The 8,383-nt window shown below is 44.7% G+C and overlaps 1 pseudogene; it reads left to right on the top strand.

Annotated features, from left to right (window-relative positions):
- The first annotated feature begins 2,615 nt into the window (after positions 1-2,615).
- LOC101570914 overlaps positions 2,616-8,383 on the top strand; it is a 23,533-nt pseudogene continuing 17,765 nt past the window's right edge.

Below are 8,383 nucleotides of genomic sequence, written 5' to 3'. Positions count from 1 at the left end.
GGAGTGTTCACTCAGATGGTGCTCTCCCAGAGTTCCCATGGAAACTGCACCCTGCCTGATAGCATTAGAGTCTTTCACCAGTGGTACTTTTTCTGTCATTCAATGGTCATGTGGTTCACTCCTCTCCTGCTGTTTCTGATCTCCATTGTCCTACTCATGTGCTCCCTGTACAGGCACCTGGGGCAGATGAGGGACAGTTTGCCTGGGCCGCATGATCCCAGCACCCAGGCCCACACTGTGGCTCTCAAGTCTCTCTGTTTTTTTTTCTTCTTTCATGCACTGCATGCCCTGACCCTGGTAATTTCTATAACAAACCTCATCACCATCTGGAATCTGTGGTTCTGGGCCAAGGAAATGGTCCTGTATGCCCGCCTCTTCCTGCACTCCATTGTCCTGATGCTAAGCAACCCTAAGCTGAGAAAGGTCCTGAAAATGAGGTTTCAGGGCCCGTGCTGCCTGATAATAAGGCTGTGAAGGCCCTACACAATGAATGTTTCCACTTTTAAGCAATCAGCGCCAAGAAGCAGAACTGTGATGACCAGCCTCATGTGCAGCAGGAATTAATGAGTTCTGGGAGCTCCCCCTCCCCACTCCTTCCACGATGCATTCATTCCTTTTCCTTCTTTCTGTGTTCCTTTCCACTGTAGCCAGTCTGTGGTCTGACCCAGCTCTCTTGGCCCTAGATGATGGCCTCTTCTCCTTCCAGGGCTCTGGGATTCATGAAGCAAACAATGCTAACATTCTTCTAGTAGTCTGCTGAGGATCTGAAACCATCAGCAGTTGTTGCTTTCTAGTGGCATGGCTACCTGGAGCCCACTGGCTCTCAGCCCTTCCCGTCTTTCTACAAAGTCCTTCCCCTCCCATTTTTACTCTTTGGACCTCCAAAGAGCCAGAACTTCTGTCTTCCTTTTTCCTTCACTCTTCCTTCCTTCTTTCCCTTCTCTCTGAGTTTTGTACCTTGCTTAAGACTGATTCCACTCATGGAAATTGTCAGTTTGGTCCCAAGGATGTAAGGGGGCGCCTACGAGTTCTGTCCCACTAAGGTCCTATCCATGACTTTGTTTGCTTCATGTTGAGTTGAAAGGATCTACGTCCTGTTGGAGGGCTTTTAGCTTTAGCTTGCAGAAGACAGGTGGAGCAGAAAGGGAGGCGCCACACCTCTCAATGCTGATGTCCTTCGGGCCAGTGTGCTCACCCTTCATGTGGCAGCTGGTTTCTCTCTCTCCTTCTCCCTCTCCCTCTGTCTCTCCCACTCCTCCTTTTCCTCCTCCTTCTTCACCTCTTCCTCCTCCTGCTCCTTTTCATCTCCCTCCTCCTTTTTTTTTTTGCAGTACCAAGGATCAAACTCAGGACCTTTTGTTTGCCAGGCAGGCACTTAAGCTGCTGTGTTATCTCCCCAGCCCCCCGTGTTTCTTCTTATAATTAGAGCCACTCATGAGGGCTCCACTCTTTTAACCTAGTTATCTAACCAAGCCTTATTCTCTAAATATTGTGTCTGTGGATTAAGGCTTAAACATCTGGATTTTTGGAGAACACAGTTCTTCAGTCTATAGCTGAGGAGCAGTGTATTTGCTGGAGTTCACCAATAAGATAAAATAAAAGCGAAGCCGGGAGACAGATTTCACCTGGAAGCACAGGTGATCAAGAGGTAGAGGGCCGGCGAGCTAGCTCCGTGGACTATAGCGCCTGCTGAGGAGAGCGCATGCCTGAGGCTCGCCCCTGGCACCCAATGCCACATTGGCCTGCTCCTGGGAGCCCTGAGCTAGACACTGAGACTGGGCATGGTGGAGCACACCTGCAATCCCAGCACTGGGGATTCTGAAAACGGGAGGATCACTATGAGCACAAGACGCACAGTGAGACGCTGCACAAAATATATAAAGAAAAATAAGAGAAGAAAGCTCAAACAACAAATAAATATATGAAAAAGTGTTCTCTATGATTGATTATGCAAGAGGGGCAAGCTAAAACAACAAGAATATTGCATTGCACTACAGAAAGAATGGCTATCAGCAAGAAATCAGTGAATAACGAACACCAGAATGGCTGTGGGGAAAAAGGAATGGTTCTCTGTGGTTGCTAGGAGCATGAAGGGTACAAGCCATACAAACACCACTGTGAGGATTCCTCAAAAGATTCAGACTCGGAGTTTCATTGGACCACGCTATTGCCCTCCCAGGAATCTTCTCCAAAGAGTTAAGCACCTAATATGATATCGATATATGCATATTCAGTGTTTACAGCAGCACAGTTTACAACAGCTAGACCTTGGAGACGAACCCCACACCCCAGGAATCAAAATGTGTCATGTACAGGTACAAATTCCCACCAGTATGATTGTAGCGTGCATCAAAAAGCTACCAATGAACTTAATGAAAAACCTGAGCAGATGAAGATGATGCGGACTTTATATGCAGTGGGTTGCTGCCCTCCCATTGTGAGCATAAGCTTGAGATCCTTTACAGGAAATGCGTGCACCTCAAGGCCGTAACTCTCAGGGAAGTAATCGGCACACAAATGTAAATACCGCATTGTTGCTGTGGTGTGAGAAACCCAAGGGGAAAGAAGGAGCAAAACGCAGGGCAGATGGTGGGGAGGAGGAAGGACTTGTGCAGATGCCTGAGGAAGAAGAGAAGGGAGAGCGGGAAGAGCGGGAGGGGAAACGGCTAGCAAGGAGCAGGAAGGAACAAACTTGGAAGAAAACCACGCACATGGGGGAGGAAAGCATGGTTGACGGGACAGGAGGGCGACGGGAAGAAGAACGAAGATGTGTTGCGCTCACTCACCGATTTCCCAGCATGCACGTGGTCAGCATATGTGGCCGCCTGTGGACCCATAAGACACAGGAAGCGTGAGCAGAGCGTGGGTATTTTTGGTCTCCTGTCACGCCTGGGTTCTGCTAATGTTTCCCTGCACCTAGCCCTGTGGCAGAACCGGCAAATAGAAGGTTTTCCAAAGTGAGGCACGTGTCATCGAGCTGGAAGGGATTTACATGCCAACGCGATTGCAGTTATTCTCATCTCAAATCCTGTCATACCTGGGTCATGCAGGTGGCTGGACATCTGCATAAGTCCAGGAAGAGGGACACGTGAGTCCCAGTTGGATGATTTGTCCTGAGATTCTGTGTTTCCTGCAGATGTGGCCCTGCATTCTTACGCAGAGCTGATCTGCACAGGTCCTCGCTGGAGAAGATGTCTTTCTCCCCCACATCGGTCTGCATGGTGATCTTTGGCCTGGAGTCGCTGGCTGCTATGCTACAGAATGGGCTCCTGGTCACCTTGCTGGGCAGGGAGTGGGTCCGGTGTGGGACACTGCCTGCAGGTGACATGACTGTGGCTTCTCTCGCCACTTCCCGGCTCTTCCTGCATGGGCTCAGCTTCCTGAGCAGCGTGGAGAAATTCTCTCAGTTTTGCTATGGATATGACTACGGTAACATCCTCTGGGACTTGTGAATATGCTCACCTTCTGGCTCACTGCCTGGCTCTCCGTGTTCTACTGCGTGAAGATCTGCACCTTTGCACACCCTGTGTTCTTCTGGCTGAAGTGGAGGATTTCTCCGTCAGTACCCACACTGCTGCTGAGCTCCCTGATCTTCAGCAGCCTGTCGGTTATTTCGTCATTTGTGGGAACCGGAGTGTTCATTCAGATGTTTCTGTCCCAGAGTTCCCATGGACACTGCACCCTGGTTCATAGCATTAGTGTTTTTTATCATTGGTACTTTTTCTATCATTCGGTGGTCATGTGGGTCACTCCATTCCTGCTGTTTCTGATCTCCATCCTTCTACTCATGTGCTCCCTGTACAGGCACCTGGGGCAGATGAGGGGCAGCTTGCCTGGGCCACATGATACCAGCACCCAGGCCCACACTGTAGCTCTCAAGTCTCTGTCTTTCTTCTTCTTCTTGCATGTAATGTATGCCCTGATGCTGGTCATTTCTATAATGAACCTCCTAATGGTCTGGGATCCCTGGTACTGGGCCAAGGAAATGGTCCCATATGCCTGCCTCTTCCTGCACTCCATTGTCCTGATGCTAAGCAACCCCAAGCTGAGAAAGGTCCTGAAAATGAGGTTTTCGGACCCTCACTGCCTGACAATAAGGCCTTGAAGGCCGTACACAATGAATATTTCCACTTTTAAGCAATTAGTGCCAAGAAACAGAACTGTGATGACCAGTCTCATGTGCAGCAGGAATTAATGAGGTCTGGGTGCTGCCTCTTACTTCTCCCACCCTAGATGATGGCCCCTTCTCCTCCCAGGCCTCTCTGATTCTGTAACCAAGAATCCTGAACATTCTTCCAGTAGTCTGATGAGGACCTGAAACCTTCAGCTGGTGTTGCTCTCTAGTGGCATGGCTTCCCCAGCACCACCTGGTGCCCGCTGTCTCTCAGCTCTTCTTATCTTCCCACAAAGTCCTTTCCTTCCCCTTTTAACTCTTTGGACCTCCAAAGAATCAGAACTTTGGTCTTCCTTTTTTTCTTCTCTCTTCCTTCCTTCTTTCCCTGCTCTATGACCTTTGCGCTCCGCTTAAGACTAGCTCCACACATAGAGATTATTCAGTTTGGTCCCAAGGAAGGTAGAAGGCACCTAAGAGTTCTTTGACACTAAGGTCCTATCCATGACTTTATGTGTTTGCTTCATCCTCAGTAAAAAGGATTTCTCTTTGGGGGAGTGCTTTTAGCTTTATCTCACAGAAGACAAACGGAGGAGAAAGGCCCGTCCACCAGTGTTCTCACCCACAACACAGATACTGGTTGCTCTTGTGCAGGACAAGAGTCAGCAGACTGGATCTTGTGCAAGAGAAACAGTGGAAGTAAAAAGAAAAATGTAGCAATGTTAGTTTCTACTTTTATCTTCAACTTCCTATTTTTGAGTGTCCCTAATATATGTACAATATATCAATAAAATGACATGTGCATATAATTGATATGCATATGGTAGTAACTTGATGAGTTTAGGCCAACTGAACACTCTAGACTAAGAGATTACTTATTCCTCCCTGTTCTAGGGCCTGAAACTCAGGGTGACAGCATTGTTGGGCTCTGATGAGGGCCCCGTTCTGGATGGCTGTGTCCATATATGGCAGAGACAACTGTTTTATGTTTCTTCTTATAAGGGTGCTAACCCTACTCCTGATGGCTCTACTCTGTTGGCTTGATTATCTCACCAAACCCTTATTCTCCAAATATCATGTGTGTGGATTAAGGCTTCAACATCTGTGTTTTTGGAGAAACACTTCTTCAGTCCATAGGTGAATAGATGTGTGTTCGCTGGAGTTCACCAATAAAGTAAAATGAAAGTAGATAATAGGAAGCCAGGAGATGGATTTTTGCTTGAAAGGAATTGTGAGACAGAGATGGAGGGATGTGGGGAGATGGGAAGTAAAACAGGGCATGAAACAGGGAATTGAGACATGTTGTGTGCATGCCGCAGTGCCACACAAGGAATGGAAGCATGATTCACTGCCTACATGGACAGAAGCAGGAAAAAGAGATGGATGGAGGAGGCATGGAGAGAAGGGAATGGGACAGAGAAGAAGTTAAGGTGTATTCAAAAAGGACGCAAGAATCCCCACAAAGAATGTAAACAACATGCACTACAGAAATGTACTAATACAGAAATAAAATGAGTTTGGAAGCCAATAGAGAAGAAGAGACAGAGGAGCAGACCAGATATGGTCAAAGGTGGTGTAATAAGTTACAGAACAGAGATTTCAGTGAATTTCAGATAGGTAATTGCCCTTATGTTTTAATATTATCTCAAGTCCAAGCTACATCAAGGGGAGAATGGAAGGACTAGAGATGAAATAACCAGGGAATGATTTTTTTTCCTTGGGAAATGATAGGTGAAGCTTTATTATTATTATTATTAGGGCCACTTTCAGGCACAAAACTTTATTTTTAAAAGCAACTGTAAGTACCCAAAGATTAGAGTTCGAAAACCAAAAACAAACAAAAATGAACTGTAGACAGCCATAGCTGTCTCTGGCCTGCTCATGCGAGTAGCTGAAGAGAAATTGTACTGAATGTCAGACAAACAATGAGGAAGGGCCCTGCTTGGTGTTGGAAAGCCTTCCTGAAGAAACCATCTGTGACTTTGCTGTTTAATGGGTTTTGTGATCTTAACTATCCAAGCTTTCTTTTCCCGAAAGGAAAAGACAGGTAAGGAATACTTATATGTAACATGTGTTATCTAGCAATCCTTACTATTATCTTAAAAAGTATTAGAAACAAAAAAATGAACTATTGGTATTGCTCCTGTTGATGATGTCTGAATGACTCACTGAATGATGGATACCTTAAACTTCATAACTCTCCTGCCTCAGAAACTAACAAAATGCACTTGACTAAGCCCCCTGGTTGCTAGTTTGGTGACTGGTTCAAACCAGAATAGTAGGAAAGCTAACTCCTATGGCTTATGATATAAGCACTTATGCATTGTTTGGGCCAAGGTAAGTTTACATAAACTCTACTGCTGAGCCTTGGAAATATCTGAAAAATTAGGGGAAAATGAGAGAAATCAGCCCTATCATAACACAAAATTTGGCACAGCTATTCCTGAGCACCATGTATGGAGAACTTTAGTTTTCGGATTGTTTTACTTTTCTTTAGCCACCTACTTGCTTAATGGCTGCCTGGAAGGTCATTTGGTCCCCTAGGGACTGGTGAGGCAGATTCTTAGAAGAGAATAGGGATTTCCATAGGAGGAGTCATGCTGATGTTGTCTTCCTCCGGGACACTTTTCACATGTTTCAGAAGTGCTCTACTGCTATTTCCATAAGTGTCAGTGCTCTTTTCAAATCCTGGATCCAGAAGCAAAAACTAAAACTATAAAGGAGGAGATACTTAAATTCCTGGCAAGAATCACAGAGAGTAGAGAGAAGAGGCAGGAGTGACAGATAGACAAAGCAGTCCCGTGCTGAAGACCTTTGGGTTGGGGGCTTGGTGACGTGACTCATGATCTACCATGGTGGAGCACCCGTTTGAGTTACATTAAGTCTATTTGCCATGGACCAGGGGTTTTAAACCTGCAGTTGCTTTGAAGCTCCTCTTGTGAGCTCTAGCTTGTAAGTTTGGAGCTTACAAACTACATAGACATATGTACTATCTATGTCTAGCTAGACATTCTATGTCTATCTACCTAGACATGTTCAGAATCTTCATCATCAGATAAAGCTTATACTAATGTCCAGACTTTCTGCGACCTTTCTTCAGCCTACATTTGCTGCCCTGTATGTAGCCAGCCTCTTATGTGACTCCTCTGTGGTACCCACACTTAGCTACCTCCTCCTACTTGATATATTTGAATTTCTACCCATTTTAAGGATGCTCTGTCCTCTTCCAACATCAAAATAGCATCTTTCTTGTCTCGCAGTGATGGGGCTTTGCTTCCACTGAGCTATCTTAAGAATTATTGAGATAGGAACAAGATGATCTAAAAGATGACCTTTAAAAAATATTTCTGATAAGAGTAGTAAATTGAGAATTTCCCCTCTAACTAACTCTGGGTTTTTATCCACCATCCTCATGATTTTATGTTATAAAATCTACAGCAGACTTACAATTCTCAAACTTGGCTTTTTCCTAGGAAGATAAACTGATTTATGACAAAATGCCACAAGCACCAAATATAAATAATAGCAAAGAAACATCACAGAATACATTACATATTCAAATTTCAATGACTGTTTGCCCTCTTGAATGAATTAATTTGATCCCTACATACAGGATTCTCGGGGAATATTTGTGGGATGGGATTAGGGCAGGAAATCACCTTGGGGCAGATACCTAGCTCATTGTTGTAGTCCAAATGCTTTTCATAGAATCATTACAACGTAAGAGATGCTTAAAAATTGACAAGTGAACTAAGGACTAACTGCACATCTTACCTTACCAGTTATGGAAGGTGTAGGAGGCTCAAGTTTTCCATGTTGGGAGGTTTGTGGCTGGCAGACTTCAGAGTTAGATGACCACAGCTCATCCATCCCACTCCTCCCAGTTCCAGTAGAAAAACTCAAAGGTCATCCAGAGAATCCAAGCCAAGGAAGAGGGTAGATAGGAACCTTGCTCCCTAAGAATTTTAATTTTTACAGGAAAGCAGAGTGAATACAGCTGTTCCCTTTGCTTTTTTCTATGTTTTAAAGGGAATAAAAAATAGTAAAGCAAAAACACATTGGAAAAAGTACAGAATTTCACTAAATAAAATAATAGTTCCACAGTGGCTGTTATACTACATATTGTTGTCTTCAAATTAGTTGTTCAGATTACCAGATATAAAAATGCAAAATTGGTCAAAAAGTTACAAAAATTAAAAAGTATAGAGAAAAAACATTTAAGCAGTAACTGCTCCTTTAAATAGACTAGCAGAAATCAATAGTATAATTATA

The sequence above is a fragment of the Octodon degus genome, unplaced genomic scaffold (genome assembly GCF_000260255.1).
Source record: "Octodon degus isolate 3935 unplaced genomic scaffold, OctDeg1.0 scaffold00027, whole genome shotgun sequence".
Taxonomy (NCBI): domain Eukaryota; kingdom Metazoa; phylum Chordata; class Mammalia; order Rodentia; family Octodontidae; genus Octodon; species Octodon degus.
This window is presented reverse-complemented; position numbering and strand designations above follow the sequence as displayed.